This window comes from Myxine glutinosa, chromosome 1 (genome assembly GCF_964187855.1).
Source record: "Myxine glutinosa chromosome 1, kmMyxGlut1.1, whole genome shotgun sequence".
Classification (NCBI taxonomy): Eukaryota; Metazoa; Chordata; class Myxini; order Myxiniformes; family Myxinidae; genus Myxine; species Myxine glutinosa.
This window is the reverse complement of record NC_136261.1, coordinates 403,647,541-403,665,541: the sequence shown is the minus strand read 5'-3', so window position 1 is coordinate 403,665,541 and position 18,001 is coordinate 403,647,541. Positions and strand designations below refer to the sequence as shown.

At 42.8% G+C, this 18,001-nt stretch overlaps 1 long non-coding RNA gene across 1 annotated transcript; it reads right to left on the bottom strand.

Moving 5' to 3' along the window:
• Positions 1 to 3,206: 3,206 nt before the first annotated feature.
• LOC144889858 (uncharacterized) lies at positions 3,207 to 3,492 on the bottom strand. Its single transcript, XR_013622120.1, has 2 exons — positions 3,397 to 3,492; positions 3,207 to 3,250 (listed from the first exon to the last, which is right to left on the bottom strand). It is a non-coding gene; the product is annotated as an uncharacterized LOC144889858 (long non-coding RNA).
• Between the last annotated feature and the right edge of the window lie 14,509 nt (positions 3,493 to 18,001).

The following is an 18,001-nucleotide window of genomic DNA, read 5'->3' as shown; positions in this document are numbered from 1 at the left end:
CGAATGACTTAATTAGATTCAGTGATTTATCACAATATATATATTTAAAGAAAACAGCACGTTTTGTTAAACAAGTAAAATTTACAACCACAACACCTGGTTATACTGACCATACACCTTTCCTCATTGAATTTAACTACCTGCTTACAATTCAATTTTATAAAGAAGGACATATCGTTAATATGCGAATCAATAAATGGGGGTATGATATGCCTGATTTAGGGTAAAATTGGTATTTTTCAATAAACTTAGAAGACCTACATGATTTGAATCGGTCTCGTAAAGAAGAATATTATCCGCTTGGCGAGGATAAGGATTTATGTGGAAGTACAATTAGTAAACAACAAATACGTGATTTTAAGAAAAGAAAAATATATGATAGTATAGCAATGGTTAGCATGACAAAGAAGGAAAGTAATGAGATAAGGATAGAAAGCCGAGGAATACAAACCGATTTGGTAGTGGGAAGATGGGGTGGTATTACCTGTCATAATATTAATCTCACATCTATTTCTGATACATAAATGGCAGGAAGAAGACTACAAGAGAATTATAATTTTTGTATTCAAGGATACCTACAAGAAAAGGTTGCTCGGTGTTACATACCTTATGATTTGGAGCATATACATGGGAATTTTGTCATTAAAAAACTGGCCTTATACTGATATTGCTAAACCCACAAATAGAGACTTGTTTAAAATATTAAATAAAAATGAACTTCTCAAAGTTATGAAATATAAAACTCTTTTAGAAATCATCAACAAATCTTATTGGTATCCTATTATGAGAAAAATAATTATAGATACAAGAATATCTCAAAATCCAGATGAGTATATGTATAATATTCTTTGGGGCTCAAACTCAAGGGTAGCAAGGGATGAGGAAGGAGTTGAAGAAGAGAAGGAGGATAGAGAGAAAAAGGAGAAGGAGGAAAGGGAGAAAAAGGAGGAGGAGGAGAGGGAGAAAAAGGAGAAGGAGGAGAGGGAGGAAAGGGAGCAAAGAGAGAGGGAGGAAAAATATAAAAAGATGGAAATCAGTGAGATTCGTAAAAGATTGAGTGTATTAGAGCAAATAAATCGATCTCAACGCACCGAAGAGGAAAATAAAGAATTAACGACTCTTACTAAGATAATGATTTTAAAAATGGTTGAGATGAGTTCAGCGAGGAGATTTAAACGAGCAAGTGGGGATAAAGAAGAAGAAGAAGGAAAAGGTTATATCGTTGATAATGTTGGTGTTATTGACTTTAGTTAGTTTTATTTGTAAATAAATGGAGGCATTAATGGTTAATGGAGGAGGCACCTAGTGAAGGCATTCCTAAGGATTCTTTATGTTTTAAAAATTAAGATAGAAATGTATGTGTTGAAAACCAAAAAGGTTTTAACACTATGTTGGACTTTTTCTCATAAATAAATATGAGTTGTTGCCTCAAATGTAAAAAGAAAACTAAATCTAAAAATATCTCTTATGTTAAAGCTAAAAATAAGAGTTTATCAAAAAGGAATGTGTCAAGTGTGTGGCTCTAAAAAGTGCCAATTCATCTCTCCTAAAAGTGGAGGAGACATACAAAAGTTTCTGTCAGGAAGTAAATTTACAACAACTGGAATTCCTGGGGAACTACATCTACCTGGATATTCTTTCTGTGGTCCAGGAACAAACCTGGATAAAAGATTAGATGAGGCTGACAATCCTAAACCTTGGTCAAAGCCTATAAATAGGGTTGATGAAGTGTGTATGAAGCATGATATTGCTTATGGGAATACCACTACATTGGATGAAAAACATGAAGCAGACAGAGAAATGTTATATAATTTGTCTTTGATACGAAATCCTACATTGAGAGAGAAAGTTGATCGGTTTATTGTTTAAAAAAATGATGTGTCAAATTGAAACTTGGTCTTGGTTATTCACCCTCAAAAAACTATTAGACTCCAATGATGTCATCAAGACTGAGGAGCTTTTGGCTAATGAATTACACAAACCTATAATCACAAAGCTTAAAAGAAGGAAAGTTTATTCTAAATACACCGACCACAAAGGTCCGCTGATTTAATTGAATTGAATAATGACAGGGGATACAGGTATGCTTTAACCGTTATTGATTTGAGGAGTAGATTTGCCTGGGTTGTTCCATTGAAAAACAAAAAGGGTAATACTCTTATGTTAGCTTTCAGTGGAATATTTAGTAAAAGTGAAAGAAAACCAAAGAAGTTATGGACTGACGAGGGAACAGAGTTCTATAACAAAATATTTATGAAATTTCTTCAGGGGGAGGATATTAAATTATACAGCACCTTTAATGAAGGAAAGGCAGTTGTTATTGAGCATTTTAATCGCACTTTAAAAGAGAAATTAAATAAAAAATTCACACAACTCGGTTCTCAACAATGGGTGTATTTAATCCAGAATATTGTCGATAATTACAATAATACAGTTCATTCATCAACAAAATCAAAACCATCAGAAACATTTACAAAATTAGAATATGAAAAGGATATTAATTTGAGAAAACCCAAGTTCAAAGTTGGTGATATTGTAAGAATATACAAATGGAAAAGCCATTTTGAAAAAGGTTATACAAAGAGGTGGACTAATGAATTATTTAAAATTGTTGATATAATGGATACAGTCCCTTGGACTTACAAATTATATGATATGAATGGGGAAGAAATATTAGGGGCATTTTATTCACAAGAATTACAAAAAACAAAGCTGATAATTCATTAAACAACATTTCTATTCACCCCGCCCAGATTAGCTAATTTAATTAGTGCTAATAAAATAAATAAATAAAATAAATAAAAAATCATAAGCCACGCCCACACAGACCCCGCCCACACAGACCCCGCCCACACAGACCCCGCCCACACATACCCCGCCCACACAGACCCCGCCCACACAGACCCCACCCATCATCCCCCACCCCCTTTGCATCCCCCACCCTTGATCCCCCCTCATCCCACCCCCACCTTCCCCACACACACAAGGGGAGGGGATGGGTGGGATGGGGGGGATCGAGGGTGGGGGACGCATCTTCCCGTCCTTTTTCCTTTATTCTCTTTTTGTAATTAAGAATTAAATAATTGTAAACAAAACAAATATATATAAATATTGAAAACATTAAAATATTTATATTATTAAAACATTTTTCTTGAGGTATAATACATTCAACTTCTTCCCAGCACAAGTCATCAATTTCTTCCCAGCACAAGTCAAAGACAGCAGATGTGTTGAGTTTTTGAATCTCTTCCTGAAGACAAGAGGAAAAGAGGGGAGAGAAAATATTACACACACACACACACACACACACACACACACACATACACACATACACATACACACACACACACACACATACACACATACACAAGGATATGAGGATATGGGGATACATACCTCTAAAAAATCGAGCTTTGTGTTCAAGTGGTCGAGTTGAAAATTTAGGGTACCACATGTTGACGGGAAATAACCACTCTTTGGAAAATCAAAATCATCCCACTCAAAGCCGTGGCTGTGGTTGTGGTCATCTGTTAATGAAGGTGTTATATTCTGTTTCAAAAAATAAAGAAAAAACGTTAATAATTTCTCCTAAAAGATACATTGTATTGACAATGAATAAATAAATGACAGCTCCTGTTTAATGGTGCCAATCAGAGAAATGAATAATTAATTACCTGAGACAAACTCCGATGGTGGTTATCTTCTAAGAACGGTGAAACATCGAATTCATTCAATCTGTGAGGCAGGTTGTTCCAACCTGTGTTCAATTCGTTGTACACCTCTTGAGGAATAACTTGATATTCAGCCAGGATATTTACAATATTTGAATAGCTGTAATAAAGTGAAAAAAAAAAAATTCTTCATATAATTAATCACATACAAAGCTCTCATTAACAGTTTAATTCTGAATGAAACTTACCCTGGTGAGTATTCTTCATCACTGGAATAAGACAAGTTGTCGTTCATCTTCGTCGATTCACAATGTTTAAAATTGAACTGAATACGGCTTTTTATAATGTCCAAAATGTATTTTCGGGAACAGAACTCAGCTTTAACATTTTGAGGAAACAGGAAATAAGACAATGAAATTCGTTCCTGGAATTTATCCAAGTGTCATTTCTCAAAAGTGAGGAGATTTAAAGAAAAACCGGTTTTTTTGTATGGTAATATCTTGAAAAAGAATCAAACTTAAACATTTTCCTTCTTAAAGCTAATGTTAGTGTTAAAAAAGTAAAAAAAACTTAATGAAAAAATTAAATTATTTCCCACGCATAAACAAATATTTGTAGGATCATTGTTTGAGTGGTCTACTCGGGATCATTGATAGTAAGAGTACCATAAGACCAAGGGGGGCAGGAATAGAGGTGTTAAGGGGAAATGAAGAAAAGTGATGGTGAGAGGAAAATTTACATGTAAGTGAATGGAGATTTGGAGGTTCAATGAAGGATTGGTTCCAAGCTGTTAGTGTTCAGCCTGGTACATCAAGATGGGTTTACCATTCAGTGCTAGCTCAATTAAAATATCTTCATTATGTATTAGCCCAAGTAGATTAATTGGCTCATAAGGCCAATAAGCTCATGGTTCAAAAGGCCAAAAGGCTCATAGAGGCTTTTGAATAAATAGGGGTGTTTTCCAAAAGTGGGAAAAGACAGGGGGGGTAAACGACATTAGATAGGGATTTCCCATGTTAAATGGAGGTGTCCCAGAAACAACATTTATCATCTACTGATGTCACCGTCTCTGCTCTGGTGGTCAATCTGATCTTCTTCAGCTGGCCCATTAATGTAGCTCCTCCACTGGCCATCCCCAACTGTTTGTCTTGAATAGACGTTACAATAGTAAATGGACTCCTTCTCTTCCATGCTCCAAGGTTCATTTTAATGAGTGTATGGTGTAGTTTTTGAGATTGGTAGCATCTCCACAGCATCTTGGCTTGGTGCAAATCTCTATCCAATTGTGAGTTGTTCTTTCTTCCCGCGAGAGGAGGTGCAGGCTTCATTCTTTGGAGTGAGTTCGGTGCCGCCGCACAGGCAAACACCACACGGTGGTCTATGTCCCGTGATTTGTTTTTTCCTTCATTTCCAACACTCATTTCGTTTGTCGAAGGCTCTTACCTTCCCCCACCCTCCTTTGGCCCATCGGAAGTGGTTTCGAATCTAAGTTATCCCCGTGGTGGTGACTCGACATTACATTTGTAGATCGCTTCTCTGCATAACGTTCCTCCGAGGCTGCACGCATCAAGCAATCGACTGCAAGGCATTCTTTGGGTTTGCATATCGAGTACCTCGTATCGAGCTTCATCTCCACTCTTTAAATAACTTTCTCCATCCCACTCATCACCAGCCATCTCTCCACTGCAGCTCCTTGCTTTCCTTCCCTTCATCACCAAGGTCCTTCTGGGCCGTCACTGGCGGGTCTAAGCCGTGAGTCCAAGTGAGATGGTGTGACAAGATGATGTGCCTGCTTATTTGATGCCAATATTGTGTGTGTACGTCAGGTTGTATCCATGTCATTGCTCATTGATGAGGTTTGTCTCCGTCTGTCCCCAAACTTTTTTTGTACCATTTGAGCTTTATCACCAAGTTTTCAACATAACTTTATTTTGGAGAATATGGAGAAGACAAATTAATAACTTGGTGGACAGGTCAAAGGTCAGTGTTGCATAAAATCTTCAATTTTCATTCAATTGACCTGAAATCTTAAGACTTTACACACTGGGTTACTGCAGTGGTTCACCAATCAAATTTTTTTTGGGGTTAGAACAATTGGTAATGGTTGTATAAAATCATCAATTTTTATATGATTGAATTGAAATCTGAGCAGGGTTTGCATATCGGGTTGCTGAAGCCTGTTGCTTTTATGGTCAAAAGGTAATGGTCGCCTAAAATTGTCAATTTTTTTTGTTGAATATCTGCCATGTAAAGCACAATGTGTGTTTGTGTATTTGTGGGCCTGTCCCCCTTCATGAGGGTGGGTTTTAAAGGCTTTGAATAGCGCTTTGGGAGGGAGTGGGGTTTTATGTGGGGTTTTAATGGGCAATCTTTGAGTGGGGTTTCAATGGGCAATCCTTGAACACGACTGTTTGTCCACCGGTTCAAATACCGAAAAGACTCCAAGGACCGAGAAGACACAAAATGCCCAGAGGATCCAAAAGATCCAAACAACCCTGGACCCGAGAGGACTCAAAAGACTCCAAAGACCCTGAAGACACAATGGACCCCAAACACCCAAAATATCCTGAAGACCCAACAGACAACCAGGACCCCAAAGTCCATGAAGACCCCAAAGTCCCTGAAGACCCAAAATAATGAAAAGATCCCAATACCCTGAAATACCCAAAAGACACTGAAGACCCCAAATACCCTGATGACCCTTAAAGACCCCGAATACCCAAAATATCCCAAAGACCCTGAATACCTATAAACTCTGAAGACCAAAAAGACCCAGAAGACCAAAAAGATTACAAAAACCCAAAAGCCCCCGATACCATTGAAGAACAAAAACACCACGATGACCCCAAATACCCAAAATACCCCAAACACCCTGAAAGACTTCAAAAACCCAAACCATTCAAAAGACCCCGAAGGCCCATAAATACCCTGAGGATTCAGTGGACCCTGAAGACCCAAATTACCCCAAAGACCCAAATTACCCCAAAGACCCAAATTACCCCAAATACCCTTAAATACACCAAAGACCCAGAGGACTGAAAAGACCCAAGGACCCCAAATATCCAGAGGACCCAACAGACTCAAATTAACTAGAGGACCCAAAAGACCCCAAGAAACCAGGAGACCCAAAAGACCCAGAGGACCCAAAAGACCTGAGAGGACTCCAAAGATCCAACAGAGGAGTAATGATGTCTCTTACATTGGAATTGGAGATGGCGGCTTGCAAACCAAGCCTCGAGGACTGTGGATGGAGGCGTTTATTTCAAAATCACAATATATATATATATATCAGGTGCAGGGAGGTGAAATTTGCTGCACATGATGTGCAATGTGCACAGAGTAAACCGAGTGTTCATTTACGTGGCTTGCTGACTTCCTCTCTAGTCGTAGTCAATGTGTGGCCCTGAATGGTTTTCTCTCATCTCCCTTTTCTGTTCAGGCTGGAGTTCGCCAAGGCAGTGTTCTGGGCCCTGTGCTTTTTCTGGTCTTCATCAATGATCTCTCTGACTCTCTTGAAAATCCTCTCTCCCTCTTTGCTGATGACTCCACTCAATGCTGCTCCATTCCTCATCCCTCAGATCAGCAGTCTGCAGCCTCCTCACTCTCTGCAGACCTGAACAAAATCACAGACTGGTCAAACAAGTGGAACATGTCTTTCAATCCTGACAAATCTCACACTCTTGCTATGTCTCTCCGAAAAGACCGACTGGACAACCCTCCCATCTACTTTCTGAACAATCCTCTCCAAGAAGTTCTGTCGCTCAAGCTTTTGGGTCTCACTATCTGCCATGATCTTTCTTGGGAAAACCAAATTTCCAATCTGGCCCGCAAAGCCAGTCGCCGACTGGACATCCTCCCTCGTGTGAAGTCCTTCCTTGGCACACCTGAGCTCCTCACCACATACAAGGCTTTCATCCGCAGCTCAATGGAATACTATTCTCCTCTCTGGGCCGGTGCTCCTGCCTCACACCGAGCTCGGCTTCACGCTGTTGAAACAAAATCTTTCAGAATCATTGGAATCTCCTGCAATGAAGCTAACTCCGAGGGCCTTTCACTCACTCACCGCAGGCAGGTTCGTGGTCTTTCTGTCTTCTACAGACTCCTCTCTGGCCTGGCTCCCCCAGCTTTCTCTGGGCTATGTCCCCCAAATATTCCTACAGGTCATACAAGATCTGTCTGCAACCCTCTTATGGTTAAACTGCCAAAATCAAGACTCTCTGCTCACCTTCACTCCTTCAATCGCTTTTCTCCCGCTTCTGGAACGAACTCCCTCACTCTCTTCAATCCCACTCCACCCTCCAGGTCTTTAAAACAGCTGTTCACCACCATCTCTTATCTTACCCCATCCAAAACCTTGATCTTTTCTACCCCCGCTAATTTCACCCCAGATCCACTTTGTTGAAATACCAACTTCTTTCCTGGAAGTCCTTGTGTTTTATACTTCTCACACCACCCCCCCCCCCCCTTCCCACGCCTCCTCCCCCCAAGCCCTCTCCCTCTCACAGATCTCCCAATGTCCCTGCTCTCAAATGTTTTGTTTGTGCTTCCCCTTCTCTCCCCATCTTGTCTTCCACTCCCCTTATTATATGTTTTGTGTGTCTGTTTGATTTTTTGTGTGATAAATGTTAGCTCTTTCATGAGCCTCGATCCTGTATTAAAAAAAAAAAAACATCTGTAGGATATCTCAAAAATACAGATATAAGCACATCTGACACTTGGCCCAGGCTTCAGATTTTGGCATGCTCACGTGGCCGCACCATCAAATAAACTGTCACAACCGTCATTTTTGACGGGCTTTACACTACTTTCCATCATGTTTCGCATATGGAAGACGAATAAGAATAAGTCTGAATGCAAAGTGCATGTGGATGGGATTTACATTTTTGGATGCTTCCCACTTTTTTTTAAAGTGATTCTTCATTTTTGAGAGAAGCCCGGTGTTGGCTTCGCGGTTAAGTTGGCTAGCTTAAGCTCTTAGGGTCTTGAGTTTGAGCCCCAGCCGTGCTGTTAAATAACATCAGGTGGGTTTATTCAGCCTGTCATCTTTCCAAGATGCCTGTCAAAATGAGTGCCAGCTTTCTGGAAACGGGGTGCTGCATCAACGGCACATCTCTGCTCTCAGCCAAGATCTGAGAATCTCTCAAGTTATTCAATTGAATGCGGATCTGAGAATTTCTTTCGCGATTGGTCACCTTTGAGAGGGAACAAATGGGGCCAAAAATGATGCACAGAGGTATATTTTGAAAAGTTATGATTGATTGTGACAAAACTTGGTGGATTATTTGGCTTGGAGGATTGTTATTTCGCAGATGATCCAGTCATCTTTGCGCAGACTTTGGACATCCTTACGGGGTCGGTCCCTCAAGGTGATTAATGAGGAGTCGGGGACACTGCGTTTGTGGGAATACAGGGTCAATACTAATTGTACATGGGCCAAAGGGGCCCACCGTGCACCCCTCTATGATCCTCCCCAATGTGCACAATTATGATCAGTGATGTCTACTTATATGGGGAAAAAACATGTTAACATCAAAAAAAAAATTTTGGTCTACGTTTTCTTTTGGCATTTGGGTCGTCATGTCAAAATGACCCTTTTCCAATATATCGACCATTTCTTGCACTTTGCAAATTACATGCACACTAATTATGATTGTTCCCATGGTTATATTGAAACACTGGTCATAAAACCTATGCAGGCATATAATTATGTATACATTGTCAAGCAGTCACCATTTTGGTTGTAAATTTTCTTACAACCAATTATTGTTTGGCTCATTGAGAGCCTGTACTTAATTTTCTGGAAAATATCCACATGTAGATGCTGTAGCAGTATAGTATACAACTTGATGAATTATTTTGCTTACATATTCGCTCAAAAGTAAGGTAAAAATGTTTTTTTTTTTTGGTTTTTTAAAAATAAACATAATTTCAATTTCATTCTGGCCTGGTGTTGGCTGAATGGTTAGGCTGCTGGCTTGGAATCCTAGGATCCTGAGTTCGAATGCCAGTCGAAGGTTGGCAAATTGAGTAACAGCTCACTGGTACTTGGGGCACTGCAACAGCAGCACATACGCACTACCAGAGAAATGACACAAACCCGCAGCCACAGGCTGCAAACGAAACTTTGACTTCCGCTTCCGGTTTTGCCGGAGAGGTTACGTTTTTTTGAAGCTGTCCACGCTCTCCACGTTATCAAAGTTAAGTAATTGTTCCCGTTTGTATTTTTGTCAAAACTGTATTTTATTTTGCGGTGTGTGTTCCTACTTTGGAAGATTCTTGGTGAAAATTGTTCATACCTGCATAAAATCGTTGGTTATTTCGTGCCGCGTTTTTCGCGGCCTGGTACTTTAAGTTTCCTACCTTGAGGCTCTGTTTTCTCTCAGCGGTCGATTGTGGTCCATTTACTTTCGTTCTCTCAGTTTTTCCCAGTCTTTTCACCCCATACTTCCTGGTTTAAAATCTTAACTCAAAAAAAATTTAAAAAATTCCTTCTTTGTTCTTGTTCGTTCGTTTGTTCTTCGACCACGTGTTTCTCCCCCATTTCCCCCAGATAGTTCTCATGGTTTAGTTTTAAAATGTTTAAACTTTCCCATGAAGTGCTGTGTTCTGTCATATATTATAATTATAACACATTATTCTTCTTCTTTAAAAGGTTGCCTTCAACTTGCTGACAAAACCTCTTCATTTCAAATAAAAATTCCATCTCTTCCAATTCTTCCTTCCTACATTTCCCGAAACTCACCTGAATTCCACCCCTCCGGCAACGTTTGCAAACAGATCTCTGAATCGAAAATCACAACACACTCATTTTGCAATAAATGTTCGTTTCCCATTAATCATACATCACTTTCTAAAATCCAAACTCGCTCCTCCCCTCCTAATCTTCCCCATCACTCCTCCCCTTGTAAAATGCCCCTCACCCCTCCCCTCCCAATCTCCCTCTCCCCCATCAACCATCCCTTTGAAATCTCCCCCCTTTCCCCTTCCCTCCCAAACTCCTTCCTCACCCCTCCCCTCATAAACTCCTTCCTCACCCAGCCCCTCATAAACTCTCCCTCACTCCTCCCCTCCCAAACTCCCCCCTTGCCCCTCCCCTCCTAATCTCCCCCATCACCCATCCCTTTCAAATCTCCCCCCTCGCCCCTTTTCTCTGAAACACCCCCACACCCCTCCCCTCCTAATCGCCCCCCCTGCCCTCCCCTCCTAAATTCCCACTCACCCTCCCCTCCTAAACTGCCCTGCTCGCCCCTCCCTTCCTAAACTCCCTTTTTACTCCTCCCCTCCCAAACTCCCCCTCACTCCTCCCCTTAAAAATCTCCACACCCTCCTTTTTTCTCCAATTCTCCCTTCTCAAAGCATCCTCCCTTCCTCTTCTCCATTCCAACTCTCACCTCCATCTCCCCCAACCTTCTTCCTTGCTCTGCCTCCCCCTCAAACATCACCTCACTGTCCCTCACCCAATCACCATCAAACCTTTGGTCCGCCTCATCCTTCCCTTTCTTCGAGCTTATCTGAAATCTCTGACACAGCATCAACAGCCCTCCCTACCTCTTCCTCCTCTTCCACATCTTACCCTACCCCCCCCCCCCCCTGTTCTGTATCCGATGCGCCCCCTTTCAAACATCCGGGGCCTTTGCTCAAATTTGACTGATCTCTCCATACAGGTTGCTTCTGACAAACCGGACTTGATCTGCTTAACCTAAACTTTCCTCCTTCATGATGTCTCTGATTCCTTAATATCTCTCCTGGGTTACTCTCTCCTCTGGTATGATAGAACTGAGCCTCGTCCTGGAGGTGGGGTTGCTATCTTTATAAAAAAACTCTCTTCCTCACTCTCCCTGCACTGCCCTCTCTCCACCTCACCCCCAGGAGTACCTCTGGCTGTGGCTTCCCCTTCGCTCCCACCTTTTGTTCATACTAGGACGTGCCCGTACGTGGGTGCCCGTTCCTTGGTGCGGCCCAGCATCTAGTCAAGACCCAGTCACCCAGGCCGATCACCCATTCCGACCCCAAATTCCTCATCCACGATAACTAAACAATATATTATATGAATCGCACCGTACATACCTCCTTCTAGATCTTGTTCTTGTCTTGTAATACTCACTCAGGCTCACTCTATCACGCCTGAGTCCTCCCAGCTCCTCCAAATGGCGCCCGCTACGCCTCGAATTACTATCCGCGCACGCGCTCTCACATCGGCCACGCCTACGCAACAACGTGTTCTGTGATTGGCTGGCCTACCCCGCAACCTGTTCTGTGATTAGTTTGGTAAATAAATCGCCATAGCTCGGTAACTACTTGTCCGATTAATATGAAACCTTGAAAAGGCACATCCTCAGGTCCCCAGCAATATACCTGGCAAGTTTCAAGTATATCGGACCCGTGGTTGTCGAGAAACAGCGGTCACAGACACACAGACACACACACATACACACACACACATACACACAGAGATTACTGGAATTATAGATAGATGCGTGTTGTGCAGTCCACCAAACAGTGATGACTCCATCTGCTGTGCACCTCGCTGTCTGATAATATGGACCAACTTCGATCTACTCATCCCAACTCTGTCGCCCTCATATGTGGTGATGTCAATTGTCATCATGCCAGTTGGCTGGGTGTGGGTACCTCTCTCACCTTCTGCGACTTCTGCGACCAGCAAAGGACTTCTGCGACTCATTGGGACTGACACGATCTGTCAATTTCCTGACCCGGATCTCAGTCAATGGAGCATCTTCTCTTCTAGATTCGGTTATGACCAACTTCCATGCAAATGTCTGCTGCTCTTCCTCGGCTCCAATCGGCTCATCTGATCATGTGCTTGTTAAAGTGGACATCACTCTGGCCATTCTCAGAGAGCCTCCTCAGCGTCGACGAGATTCTGGCATTTCACTCAGGCCAACTGGCACGGTCTTCAAGCAGCCATCAATCATCTGGACTGGTCTCCCATCTCTACCCCCTCTGACATCAACTCATCCTGGGAATTCTTCCAAGTAAATTGCTCTCTCTCTCTCATGCACAGATTTATCCCATCTCGTCTTCAGTTGTTTTCCCTTCCTCACGTCCATGGCACACGGAATCGTGTGGTGAGGCAGTTGCCCTGAAACAACTTGCCTTCGCCTCCTGGAAGGCAAATCCAACGGAAAGAAATCTCATTTCCTTCCACAAAGTCCGAAACAACTGTGTACCCAGCTGCTCCTGGACTCTGTGTCCTTCACTCCTGACAAGGTGTATAAGTTTGTCAATCCTCGACTCTGATTCTGCAACTGGACCAGACGGCATCAGCCCACGTGTCCTATAATCCTGCTCTGCCGTTCTTTCACACACTCTCTCTGTGCTCTTCACCCTCTCTTTTGCTCAAGGTCATCTGCCATCAGCTTTGAAATCAGCCAACATTACTGCTGAACCCAAAAAGGTGCAAAAACAGATCCTAGCAACTACAGACCAATCAGCCTGCTCCCATTTATCAGCAAAGTCATGGAATCCATCATTGCTTTGGATATCAAATCCTTCCTCTTCTCCAATGGCTTGATCTCTGATCATCAATTTGGATTCAGACCAGGTCACTCTACTCTGGACATGATGCTTCTGCTGTCTCAACAATGAATGGAGGTCCTCAATGTTAAACAGGAAATTAGAGCTGTCTCCCTTGACATAACACGTGCCTACGATAGGGTCTGGCACCCCGCTCTGCTCACCAAAGTCTCCTTCTATGGTATCCATGGAAATATCCACGCATGGCTTGCGGACTTCCTCTCTTGTCGTAGTCAACGTGTGGCCCTGAATGGATTTCTCTCATCTCCCCTTCCTGTCCAGGCTGGAGTTCCCCAAGGCAGTGTACTGGGCCCGATGGTTTTTCTGGTCTTCATCAACGATCTCTCCGACTCTCTGGAAAATCCTCTCTATATCTTTGCTGATGACCCCACTCTCTGCCGCTCCATACCTCATCCCTCAGATCGGCAGTCTGCAGCCTCCTCACTCTGCAGATCTGGTCAAAATTAGACTGGTCAAACAAGTGAACCATGTCTTTCAATCCTGACAAATCTCACACTCTTACCATGTCTCTCCGAAAAGACCGTCTGGACAACCCTCCCATCTACTTTCTCAACTATCCTCTCCAAGAAGTTCTGTCACTCAAGCTCTTGGGTCTCACAATCTGCCATGACCTTTCCTGGGAAAACCACATTTCCAAGCTGGCCTCCATTGCCAGTCGCTGACTGGGCATCCTCCATCCTGTGAAGTCCTTCCTTGGCACACCTGAACTCCTCACCCCATTCAAGGCTTTCATCCACCATTCAATGGAATACTGTTCTCCCCTCTGGGCCGGTGCTCCTGCCTCACACCTAGCTCGGCTTCACGCTGTTGAAACCAAAGCTTTCAGAATCATTGGAATTTCCCACTCTGAAGCTAACTCTGAGGGCCTTTCACTCACTCACAGCAGGCAGTTTGGTTCTTTCTGTCTTCTACCGACTCCTCACTAGCCCTCCCAGCCCTGTCCAGTGCTCTGTTCTCCAAATATTCCTGCAGGTCACACAAGATCTGCCAGCAACCCTCTTCTGGTGAAACTGCCAAAATCAAGACTCTGATCACCTTCACTCTTTCATTCCTCTTTTCTCCTGCCTCTGGAACAAACTCCCTCACTCTCTTCAATCCCACTCCTCAAAACAGCTGTTCACGATCATCGCTTATCTTCCCCCTCCCAAAACCTTGATCATTTCTACCCCCATTAATTCACCCCCAATCAACTTTTCTGAAATACGACCGACTTCTTTCCTGGAAGTCCGAACTGTGTCCATGTTTTTTGGTTTTTTTACTTCATGTGTTTTTACCTCCCACACCCCCACCCATCTTCCCACGCCTCCTCCCCGCAAAGCCCTCTCCTCCCGCAGATCTCCCGATGTCCGTGCTCTAAAATGTTGTACTTGTGTGCTTCCCCTTCTCCCCATCTGGTCTCCTGTTCCCTTTATTTTGTCTTATGTGTCCGTTTGTTTGTTTTTTGTCATTAATGTTGGCTCTTCATGTCTCATTAAAAGAGCCTCTATCTTGTATCCAAAAAAAAAAAGAGGAAAAAAGGGAGACTGCTATGATTTCCTGTTTAGCATTGAGGCCTCCATCCATTGTTGAGCGAGATAGCAGAAACAGCATGTCCATATTGGAGTGGCCTGGTCTTATATCCAAAATGTTGATCACAAATCAAGCCGTTGGGGACAAGGAAGGGTTTGTAAATTATCAGGGGCGATGATGGAATTCCATGAGCTTGCTAATGATAGGGATTAGGCTCATTGGGCTGTGGGTTCAAGGATCTGTTTTTGCACCTTTTTTGTGAAGCTATAACCTTGGTTAATTTCCGAGCAGATGGCAGATGACCTTGAGCAAAAGAGAGGGTGAAGAGAACATAGAGACGGTGTGACAGCATGGCAGAGCCGGATTTTGGGCAGAGCAGAATTTTTAACACCAGAAAATTCCAGAAATATTTTTGATGAAATTTATAATCTTTATATTATTTAAATTGAATTAAATACTTGAACAATGTTGAACACAAATCGCCTTCTTCTTACTTCCACTAATCTCCAGTTTAGCAGGACTTGGACATGTTAAATATGGTGGTGTATCAGGGTGATGTAGAAGACTGCTTCAATAGTGCTTAACATCCGGAAGTTTTCTTTTTAACAATCTTTAACTTCATTATTGTATTTAAATTGAAGTGTACATTCCATGACGGAACATGTTCTATCAACTCTCAAGATGGTTCTCAATCTCATTTACCTGAAAAAGACTGATGCTGATTTGTACACAGGTGATGTCCATCCTGCAAATTTGAAAGGCAGACAACACAACAACGATTCATCTGTCAGAGAAGATTCAAAATGTGCTTCTGCAAAGGAAGGTTCAGATGATATTCACATGACAAACGGAAGTGCTTCCCGTTTTGCAACTGGTGAGTGGAAAATTTACGTACAATCTTTTGTGTTGAGAAAACATAATTTTCGGAGAGGTGTTTCCATGTTTAAATATTTTGCATTTTGATTTTGACAAAAAAAGATGAAAATGTGTTCTTTGTTTCTGTAGAACAATCCAGAAGAAATATGGGACAAACAAGCTGCAGTCGCAGCTTGACAGTGAAGAAAAAACCTTTTTTGAAGAAACAATCACAACATCAAGACTCGCTTCCCATAAAATACAAGTGCATGTCTGGGCTTCGTAAAACCAAGATTAATATTAAATTAGAAAAACACAACAAGGGTCGAGAGAGGCGAATATATTACAAGTGTAATGTGTGCAGAATGGAATTTGCTTCAACGAGTAACATCAAAATACACATGAGGATCCACACTGGAAAATACCCCCACAAGTGCTCTGTCTGTGAAAAAGGTTTCTCTGTTAACAGCAAATTGAAAAGGCATTTGAAAATCCATACAGGAGAGCGACCGCACAAATGCTCGATATGTGATGAAGGTTTCTCCCAAAAATGCAATTTGAAATCACATATGAGGATCCATACAGTAGACCGACCGCACAAATGCTCGATATGTGATGAACGTTTCTCTCGAAAAGACAGTTTGAAATTACATATGATGATCCATACAGGAGAGCGACCTGGCAAACGCTCGATATGTGACAAAGGTTTCTCTCAAAAAGGCGATTTGAAATTGCATATGAGGATCCATACAGGAGAGCGACCGTACAAATGCTCGATATGTGATGAAGGTTTCTCTCGAAAAGACAGTTTGAAAAGGCATACGAGGATCCATACAGGAGAACGACCACACAAATGCTCGATATGTGATAAAGGTTTCTCTCAAAAATGCAATTTGAAATTGCATATGAGGATCCATACAGGAGAGCGACCACACAAATGCTCGATATGTGACAAAGGTTTCTCTCAAAAAGGCGATTTGAAATTGCATATGAGGATCCATACAGGAGAGCGACCGCACAAATGCTCGATATGTGATGAACGTTTCTCCCAAAAAGGCCATTTGAAAAGGCATACGAGGATCCATACAGGAGAACGACCATACAAATGCTCGATATGTGATAAAGGTTTCTCTCTAAATGGCGATTTGAAAAAACATACGAGGATCCATACAGGAGAGCGACTGCACAAATGCTCGATATGTGACAAAGGTTTCTCTCAAAAAGGCTATTTGAAATTGCATATGAGGATCCATACAGGAGAGCGACCGCACAAATGCTCGATATGTGACAAAGGTTTCTCTCAAAAAGGCTATTTGAAATTGCATATGATGATCCATACAGGAGAGCGACCGCACAAATGCTCGATATGTGACAAAGGTTTCTCTCAAAAAGGCTATTTGAAATTGCATATGAGGATCCATACAGGAGAGCGACCGCACAAATGCTCGATATGTGACAAAGGTTTTTCTCAAAAAGGCGATTTGAAAAAACATATGAGGATCCATACAGGAGAACGACCACACAAATGCTCGATATGTGACAAAGGTTTCTCTCAAAAAGGCGATTTGAAAAAACATATGAGGATCCATACAGGAGAGTATCCTTGTGAATGCTCGATATTTGATGAAGGTTTCTCTCTAAAAGGCAATTTGAAAAGGCATATGAGGATCCATACAGGAGAACGACCACACAAATGCTCGATATGTGATGAACGTTTCTCTCAAAAAGGCAATTTGAAAAGGCATACGAGTATCCATACAGGAGAACGACGTCACAAATGCTTGGTATGTGATGAAGGTTTCTCTCAAAACAGCAGTTTGAAATCACATATGAAGATCCATACAGGAGAGCCGAAATCTGAAATACCAGGATCTGAAAAATGAAGTTAAGAGGATTTCAAAATTGAAGAAATCTGAAATTGTTACCAGTGATAGTCGGAGCAACAGGGAATCCGGTTGATCAAGAAAACCCTCCCCTCTCACCCCCTCCCCCTCCAACTCTCCCCTCCCCCCTTCCCCTCCCCTTTGCCCTTACCCCTCCCCCCTTACCCCTCCCCCTCCCCCCTTCCCCTCCCCTCCCCCCATACCCCTCCCCACTCCCCCTCCCCCTCCCACCCCTTCCCATCCCTCACCCTCCCCATCCCCCCCTCTTCTCCCCTCTCCCCCTCCCCCTCCCCCCTCCCACCCCTTCCCATCCCTCGCCCTCCCCATCCCCCCCTCTTCTCCCCTCTCCCCCTCCCCCTCCCCCTCTTCTCCCCTCTCCCCATCTGCCTCCCCCTCTTCTCCCCTCCCCTCCGCTCTTCTCCCCTCTCCCCATCTGCCTCCCCCTCTTCTCCCCTCCCCTCCGTTCCCCTCCCCCCTCCCCCCTCCCTCCCCCTCCCCTCCCTCCCCCCCCTACCCGGGATGTGA